General features: G+C 34.6%; 1 pseudogene; it reads right to left on the bottom strand.

The window, feature by feature from the left end:
• Window positions 1–4,759: 4,759 nt before the first annotated feature.
• LOC121778103 overlaps window positions 4,760–10,255 on the bottom strand; it is a 33,070-nt pseudogene continuing 27,574 nt past the window's right edge.

The following is a 10,255-nucleotide window of genomic DNA, read 5'->3' as shown; positions in this document are numbered from 1 at the left end:
TCCTACTCCTACTCCTCGTGGTGTCCGCGCCCCGTACATTTCGGCGGAGATGGATCAGTTATTCAAAGCCTATTTGATTATCTCTGATGATCCGGAGGTTGGCACGAACCAAAGCGGGGATAGGTTTTGGTAGCGCGTCTCTCGCCGGTATAATGAAAACTGCCCGGATGGAACCATCGAGCGCAATGAGAGTATGGTGCGCAATGTCATCTTCAGAGCCAACGAAGAAATCCAAAAGTTCCAGGGGTATTACCTCCAGGAAGAGCGGTCGGCGGGGAGCGGCAGGAGCGAGCTCGACATCATCAGTGGCGCGTTGGCGACCTACCAATCTCAACATTACAAACCGTTCAAGTACCTCAGCGCTTGGCAGGAGGTGCGTCATCATCCGAAGTATAAGCGAGGCGTATCATCCTCTTCCAGCTCCTCCAGCAAACGGTCGAGCTCGGTATCCATATCCGACGCCGGCTAGGATGAGGTGGCTAGCCAGCTTGCCGGAGCTAACTTGGGTAGCCCAGACGCCGGCCCGAGCAGTTCCCAACGCCGGCCGCAATGAAGGAAGAAGGCGACGGCCAACCGTCATCGCACCGCGACTCCATCCCCCCCGCTCCCGCTCTCTTTATGCCACCTCAACCCTCCACCAACTTGTTGTGGACCATTTTGGCTCAACTCAATTTGGCCGATAGGTCTCGGATGACTCCCGAGCAACTTGATTCACATTTGGCAATGATACGGGGTCTACGAAAAATATTGGGGATAGGGTCAAAGGACTAGTGTTCCATGAGGGTTTTTTTTTAGCCTTTAATTATGTAATTTTTAATTTGTAGGATTTTAATTATGTATTTTTTATTTTTTAGGATTTTAAGTTTGTAATTTTTATTTTTTAGGATTTTAAGTTTGTAATTTTTATTTTTTAGGATTTAATTATATTTTTTATATTTTAATGTATTTTTAGTAATTGAAATATTTAAATTAAATAATGGAATGGTGAGACCTTTGAGCATGTCCTTGCGGAAAAGCATGAATGTGGGTGCTGTGCTCCTGGAGAAGAGCCAGGAGTAAAAAATTAATAAAAGTGAGTCCGGCCCACATCTATGCTCTTGCCAAAGAGCATGGATGTGGATGCTCTAATATTCATAATTTAAATTAGAACTCCATTTTTTAATTTCTTATTTTCAGTTTCATGGAGTATATTCAAATTATGATATTTTTAAATCATTTTTTAGTTTTTGCTTAATACAAAATTAAAAAATATGTATTGTACTATAAAATTGAACAAAAAAAGGATACAAATGTTAAAAGTCGATTTTATTGTTAAAATAAAATCTAACACACACCTAACCCACACTACATCATTTTTTTCTTTGCAATTAACATCTTCCTTATTTTTAGGGGTGTGTATTCGGGTTTCGATTCGGTTTTTTCCCAAAACCGAACCAAAACCGAAAAACCGAATTTAGTTCAAAATCCAAACCGAACCGAACCCGAAAAATCGAAAAACCGAAAACCGAACTTAAAAAACCGAAAACCCGAACAAAACCGAAAAACCTGAAAAAAATAAATATATTATAAATATATATTTATATATGTGTATTTTATTTTATTTTATATATATTAATAGAATATTTATATATAATATAAAATTAATAATACATATAATATATATTATATAGTAGAATAAATTAAAACTATATATATATTATATATAATATAATATATTAAATTAATAGAATATATATATAATTCGGTTTTTTCATTTTTTTCTTCGTCCGAACCGAACCGAACCGAAAAACTGAAATTTTTTTTATTTTTAAAACCAAACCGAACCGAAAAAACCGAAAAAACGAACTGAATTTCAAAATTTCGGTTTGGTTCGGTTCGGATATTCGGTTTCCGGTTTTTTTGCTCACCCCTACTTATTTTGAAAACAAAATTGAAATAGGAGTATATTGCTCATGTTGCCCACTGCTTGTGCCTACATAAATTGTGACTATAAAATATGTACTATTCATTATTAAAATGACTCAATTTTTTTCATGAAGCTCCATTTAAAATGTTTAGTGATATTTTGTTACTTCGATCCATGTTATTATAATTTAATGGTGTTATGAGTTATCGATGATTGATGAAAAGTTATACTTACATTGTAAATATCAATATGAATTGAGTGGCTCATTCAGTCCTCTCCTCAATATCAAATAGGTTATATGACATGTTTATGTTTATTATTGTGTGACGTGGAGTAGTATATAGCAGGGACGAAGATAGCGTTGGCCAAGCCACCGCTCGAGCGGGGGCTTGGCCGGAGCCGAACTCATTACCCAGCCAAACTCATTACCCAGCCATGACTACCCTGTTCAAATGTCGTGTCTGTTATATTGAGAAATTTAATATCCATGAAAGACTTAATTTTTGTTGTATTTTGAGAAGAGAGAATGAGTAAATTGCATCGTCAAAGAAGAAAGAAGAAGAAAAACAATTGCAAACCGGAGTAGATTTTCACTAGGAGGAAGAAGATGATACGGCGGCGCGTGTTTATTAGGTTTAGATCAATTGGGCTTTTTTAGATGGGTTTTAATTAATTTGGTCAAATGACTCCAATTTAATTGATTTAGTTTATTAACCCATTACTATTTAAAGAGTTAATAAACAAGTTTGGTCACTAGATATACTAATTAATTTATTTTATTTAAATAAACGTATCACGTAATTAAATGTCTTCATTAAATTTTTTCTGTATTAGATTTAATTGGATTCATTTAAATTATAGTATGATATACTTTAAACAAAAGAATTATAATATATTATATGTATATAAATAATTTACTTGAAATACATAGAATAAAATTAAATGAGAAATAACAAAATTATAACAATTTAGATTAGTTTTGATTCTAATACCTCTTTTTATAAAAGTATTTCGAGCTAATACTTCATTTAACTTTATGTTTTATTTCCCTACATCATGCTTGTTTTCAGATTTCAAACAATTTTAATTTTAAATTTGATATCATATTTTTTTGTTTTATTTAATTTTTAAAAGAACGACTCATATTAAATAAATTGACTACATCTCTCTTTTTTTTCTTATATTATAAGTTACTTCTTCAATATTATTATTATTTTAATTATTTTTTTTCTTATATTATAAATTACTTCTTCAATATTATTATTATTTTAATTATTTAAATATTATTATAATTTTATTAAATTTCGAATTTTCGCTATTTTCATCGCAACATTTCCCCGGCCTTGCTACTGCCTCTCCCATCAGCTGCACTTTTCAGCGTTCCCGATCTGCGGTCAGCCTTCTTCTCGTGGCTTGGGAAAACCTGGCGACTCCATCTGTTCCACTAGGGTATTTCCTCTATAATCTTATCGCCCTCTTGGCGGCTCCATCCCTTCCGGCAAGGTACTTCCTCTCCCCCTTTGTCGGACAATTTGTCAACTGCTTCGCCTCCCCCCCCCTACAATGCGTTTCTCCGCCTCTTTCTCAGCGGAATCTGCTCAAACGGGTTTCTCCTTGGAAGTTTCCGTCATCTTCTCGATGGTGTCAATCGCCAACTCTTATATGAATTTTACACATTTGTTTTGATTTAGGATAGAAAACAGAGCCGGTCATCATTCCTCCATTTTGAGAAAAAAAAAACTTCCCAATTACACAACCGAATAAAAATACAAACTAAAATTCCAAATTTGGAGAGATTGGACTTTAGAGAGATTAGACCTTTTTTTTGGATAGATCTGGCTAGGTATTGGTATTTTGTTTTGGCTGTTGGGATTGAAATTCAAGGGTTTGATTTATTTATTTTTTGAAATTATCTTGGCTTTGGCTATAGAGACAAAAAGATCATTCATGTGATCGATCATACTCTGATACCATGTTCAAAAGTAAAATGCGGAAAATAAAAGACATTAAAAGCTTTATGGACTATATTGTATTAGACTTTAATTAATTTTCTCAATGGTTACACAACCTTTTATATACTCTAATTCTAGCTATACATGGAAAATATATTTTTAATTATACTAATATCCTTTTTATTTGATTTTCCATAATCTTTAATTGATTTTCTTCTTTATTCTTGCCATAACTTCATCTCTTGATTTCTTGTTTACCAATTAACTGATTTCTCCATTCCAACATATCAATCCTCATTCTCCCAGATGATGGATGTGTATTGTATGATATGTGGCTTGTTCTTGGATAGCCGATTCTCTTAAATCGAGCCTTGTGCGGCTTTATTTATACTACACTCGTCCTTTAAAAATAAAAATTATTTTCATTTTGGTATTGAAATTTTAAACTCTCAATTTAGGTGGGACCCATTCTTTACTTTTATCACTTTTTTATTTTATCTGTCTCTTATTTTACTAATTGTACATTAAAAGTTGTGTTGTTTCAAAAATTTCTATTTCTAAAAGATGGAGGTAGTAGTTAGGAAGAGATCGAGCTTCAAATGGCAAGAAAATAGCGAAAATCTCTCTACGGTGACGCCGCACGACGAAGGAAAAGGCACATCGAGAAAAGACAGTGCTGAGGAACGTCCGTCCGAGATGGAGAATCACTACAGCGACGCCGCCCAGCCGTTGAGGCGAGGGAGAGAGAATGTCGATGAAGAGGAACTCGCCAAGACCAACAGCAAGACACATGGGAATAAGGTGAAACAATCGAGGAATTGCCTGGTAGAGGGGGATAGGAAGTACCCTCCGGACAATTCCTCTCTTCCTCTTCTTCTCCACCACCTTTTCACTCTTCTTCTTGCTGGCCGATCTCCTCACCACACCACTATTCACCACAGTTGCCTTCTCTTTATTCACCCTAATTGTTTTCGATAGATCATAAACATTGGCTCGTGCGGCTTGGAGAATGTCGTCTCTTTGTCATTCTTGATTTTCTTCTCGAAATTATTTTTCATCCTTCTGATTTTATCAAGGAGATGTGTTCGGCTACCATCAACCTGCAGATCTTCCTTGATAAAAGAATGAATTGCATGTTTATATCTCGAGCTGGATCTGTTTTATGATTAGCTAAGTAGTCGATCATCCCCTTCAAGATGACAATCTCGTCGTCCTCGCTCCAGATTCTCTAGAATAGGTTAGACTTCCTCTCCGATGTCTCAGGCTCAGCGGACTTCTTGGGAGTATTTTTAACATTGTGTTTGGGGGAAACCACATCAGCAGCATCATCAGAAGTATTTTTAACATCACGTTTGGGGAGAAACCACATCAACAACATCAGAAGTATTTTTAACATCGTGTTTAGGAGTAACAATGATAAGTCTCATTTTAGGCCTTGGTTACTGGTCAGTATAATGTTGGATGTTTTAGTGTAATTGGATATACTTGATTGATCAACGTGATCATAATGAGACATTAAATAAGTTGGAAGTGCGGAGTGTACACTTATTTGAATTTCTTATGATTAGACGGGGGTTCGTCGGTAGTCTTTGGACAGCCCTTCCGGCCCTAAAGCTAAGTTCTTGACCCCTTCCTTACTTAGTGTAGTTATTTGATTTGGCACAGTAGCTATGTGATTACTGATTTTGATTTGTTTGGGAACTTGATTGATGAGAAAGCGATGATGTTCTTGACAATTGTTTTAGAATCTATGATGAAGCTTTGTTTACATAAAATGAAATTGGTGTTGCTAGATTCTTTGCAATATGATATTGAAACATAAGATTTGTTTGGGGTAACAAAAAGAATATCAAGAATCTATGTTAAAGCCCCCTATTTCCTTTTGTACATGCTTGGCTAATGACATGGATTGTTATGGAAAGAAGTTGGATTTGATAGTGTTACCCGTAGAGGGCTGTGAAGAGGGAGAATGAACTCTTCTTGTTGCTATTAACTCTCAATTCTTGTTAAATTTGTTGGGTTTTCGAAGAGTGTGGAAGGGGAAGAACTTGCTGTCTGTGAAGGGTGTTTTTATAGGCAAGCTTGGAGTACTTTAGGGAATTAAATGGCTGATACTTTCGCAGGTGTACAAATCGTAACATGTCTTCCTTTTGAGCAACAAATATTTTTCCTCTGCAGCTTTTTCAAGTGCAGAAGCTAGGATACTAAGGAAAGTAGCTAATAAAGCTAGTGTAGGCTGTTGGGATGCAGAAGCAGTAGCACCATCTGAAACCTAAAGGAATGCCGAGTAAAACATATTTCATCATTTTGAAAATCCAGATTTGAGAACAAAACCAAACCAATAGCAGGTTATAAATTTACCCACCTGCAGCCTTAGAGACTTCTTTGTAACAAGAAAATAAAGGTAAGAGCTCAAACTAAAGGAGAGACGGGATATACTAACATCAGCTTTCTGCAAGTTCTGAAAAATCATGTCATATAAAGAAAATAAATAAATATCATAAAAACTCAAGATGTCTAGTTCATTCATTCCTCCATCCATTAAATTACTAAAAGTAAGGGAAATCTAACTACCTCTGATCGCACAGATTGTATTGATGAGAAAATGTCACGAGAAAAGAGAGAACTCATCATTCCAAATAGCCCTTGAACTAATCCATATTTGTCACTCTCCTCGTATGGCCAAACCTTATAAAAGTCAACAGTTTATAGTTAGAGAAAACCTCTAAACAAAAATTTACAACTGTTGAATCCTGAAAGCCAGTAGAGAATAATTGAGCAAAAGATTTTAAATTTGTATGCTAGTAGTTAATTTGCATCTATTATACAAGAAATGCAACCTACTATCTGGACAAGATACATAACCACAGCAATCACATGCACCTTGTTGACATTCAAGGATAAGATTAAGTAAATACATTTGGATCTTTACCTTGCTAAGTATACCCACAACGAGGTTGATTATTTCCATTGTAAGTTCATTGGCATCTGAAAGATCTTCCTGGAGGATTTGATCAAACAGTAGTTGATGACCTTTAATGAATTCTATGATTTCACGAACCACTTTATTCTTCACCTGTCATACACTGTAGAATTAAAAGGATGTACTTGGACAGGTCACAAGAAAAAGGGGAGAAACAAATTGCCTATGACAAAGCCAACTAAGGCAAACTGAAGAAACAATAAATCAAAGGACTGGAACAGCTCAAAGCAGTTGAAATACAATGCATATGTGATGACTGTTTTGGAATAAAAAGTTTTCATGAAGACAATATTGACCTTAAACATATAAATATACTAGTCATGGTAAGCTGCAACATGCACCAATAGGCCCAGGGATGCCGTTGTGTTAAATGCATTTAACTTTATCAAATTAACAACATTGTGCCTCAGTGTAATTGGTTGAATGACAAAGGCATGCCACTAGCCACTTTTACAACAACATTTCCTTCGATACTAATTAACTTTATGTGTACTTGTAGAGAAAGCCCAGCCTGAATGCAGGAAGTAGAAATTATATGAAATAGTTTGAAACTGTATAGTGCTTATCTTAAACGGTTATTTTATATAATACATAATAAGTCCATTTATAAAGATTTGTTGAGTTGTCTAACCTCAAGGAACTCAGACGTATCAACCAGTGAAGTTATCGAAAACAAAAATCTCAGCGTAGGAGCAATCACCATTCGCTGTTTATCAACATCAAAAGAATTCTTCCCAAACTTGTTGTCAAGGCGCCGAATATTTCCCTGATGCAGGTTAGTAATTTATTCAAAGCCAATTAAATAAGACCTTCTGATGTACTGATGGGAAGGATAAGAGAAGACGTGACATACCTTAACAGGAAGATGTAGAGCTCTGCAAGAAGCAATGTGCTGAAGAGATCCCATAGAAAATAAATGCTGAGAACCCAGCCGTCCGTATTTATGGCTTATTCTCAGAAGCAAAGAAAGTTCTGCTTCAAGAGTACAGAGGCGCTGCATAGAATCTAATGAAAACCCACCATCCTGAATAGTAGCAAGAATATAGAAGGAAGAAATGAGCTTAGAAAATTCATAGGCTGCAAATAGAACAGCAATACAAACATGGCATGCATATCACATATACAACTGTCTTGTACATGCACACTGTATAAAGTTAATACACCTGAAGTTCACTTTGAAAAGCTAATAGATAGAAGTGTGGAATTTTTTCATGTGGTTCTTAATTTTGAATAGGCACAAGCACTAGAAATTCTTCTGAACTTATCTAAAATGAAACCAAAGAACATTGGCAGAAGCTATCAGCAAATATAGCAATTTAAATAAGCACATAATCGGTCGTGAAGTTTAAGACTCACTATCATTATAGTGGATTTGAAAATTAAGAGCAGAATTTAGAAAAAAAATATGAGGTTTTGCATTATTCACATAGAAAATATAATATATACATATATATATATATATATATATATATATATATATATATATATATATATATATATGAAAAAGTAATGGTAATGATACGCAGTGCATTCATATCTCAATCTTCTTTCTTCTTTGAGAGAAGGAACTTGCTGTTTATTCTTCAACAAAGAAAATATTCTAAGCACAACACATGTACTAAGGTTCAAGTCATCATAAAAAAATTGCATGCCTAAAAGATAACAAGACAATATTAAGAGTTACATCAAAACAATATTATGCATATAGTTTTGGAAATGGAAAGGCTTAGGCTCCTTTACCTGACAAGAAAAATTACTTATGCTCGTGAAGCAACTCCTTAAGAAACCTCTAGTCTCAAGTTGACTCAAGAAAAACTTATCATGATCCGAGTGCATCCAGGACATACAATGACATAGTCTTTATGGATTCACTGCCCTGTGTAGCATCTTTTATAACCTATATACAAAAAAGAAAAAGTAAATAAATAAATGATACAAATCAAAAGGACGAACAAGTAGGTAAAGGCTCACAAAATAAAAATAAAAGAAAAATAAGTAAGCTCTGATTTTTCATTTACTTTTAAGAGGCGATTGGAGAGGAGACGACAATGTAAAAAACTTGCACCTTAAGAAAACTATCCATAGTAGCATTGAATATTTGCAATCTTTGGATAGAACAGAGTAATGGTCAGTTCACTCCTGCAACCCACCCAGACATAATACTTGTGTGTTCTCACTCACTCATCTATTTATTTAATTAACAGCCTCATTGTGTGGAATCTTCCTAGTTTTTGTATTGTTAGGTAATTTACCAGCTTTAGGCTATGTCTAGAAAATTGTGCCACTTGATAAGGGAATACTGTCCAATTGAACATAACAGACTCATACAATCTTGCAGATAGTAGAAGAAACTAAGATTGTGAGAAATCATCGCAATTCAATATAGAAACATGATTCCATTATAAATAAACCGTTTAAACTCTATAATGTATCTGCTCCAACCATTATGAAGCAGCAGGTTTATACTCCATGCTCTAGAATGTTCTATCAGAACCATTAGAATGGTGTCGTAAATGGCATAAACTATATTGAGCGATTCAAATTTGAAATCATGATAGTAAAACTTTCTTTTACACATGTTACATGCCTAGGAAAAATCAGGAGAAAGACGATATCGATAATCTACAATTAGAACTAAGTTTTTCTTCGGAATGTAGCATCAATTTCTTAAGAAAAACATGACATCATAATCTACACCAATTGTTGAGGTCTTGAGGAATGATTAACTTATTAACCGAATCCTAATCTGCAGGGTCCCACATACAACATAAACCAAAGTTCATATTTCCTACTTATATAAGTAGTACACCTTCCTTAGTTATTGATCTTATTCTCCTGGCATTACACTATATGTCACAGTTATATTTCATTCTTAAAGGTATTAGACTGCGTTCTTTGATTTCAGCATCTCAGAGTGTAATGTGAAGGTAGGAAAAAAAACTAAACATTTTAGCTTGCTTATGTTCATCATCAGCAACAAATGGTAAAACATTAATCAAATAACATGGACAAAGGAAGAGTGCAAATTTCAGAGAAGATTTTTGTGATTATCCAACCAGATTAAGAATGGGTTGGCCTTCCTTTCTGAGGATTGAAAAGTTTGCATGAGCTAATTCAGCTTGATCTTTATCAATCTGTAAGAGATGTGCTCTGGTCAATATAATAAAAGTGCTGGAAATAAATGTTTAAATTATGAATCTGAACCTTTTCAAGATCGAATTCTTCATCTTCTTGTCCATTTTCAGACAAGAACTGCAAAATTGTTGCCGGAACATCGGAATCAAGTATGTGCTGACTGTACTGGAAATAGCTAAGTAGCAATGCATATTGGCTGGATTAAGAAATAACAAAACATATTCAAAACTTATTAGTTTTCACTTTTCATTTCTAGACATTGCAATGAGGAAGCAGTAT

The sequence above is a fragment of the Salvia splendens genome, chromosome 19 (genome assembly GCF_004379255.2).
Source record: "Salvia splendens isolate huo1 chromosome 19, SspV2, whole genome shotgun sequence".
NCBI lineage: Eukaryota > Viridiplantae > Streptophyta > Magnoliopsida > Lamiales > Lamiaceae > Salvia > Salvia splendens.
Note: the sequence above shows the minus strand (reverse complement) of the source record. Positions and strands in the feature narration are given on the sequence as shown.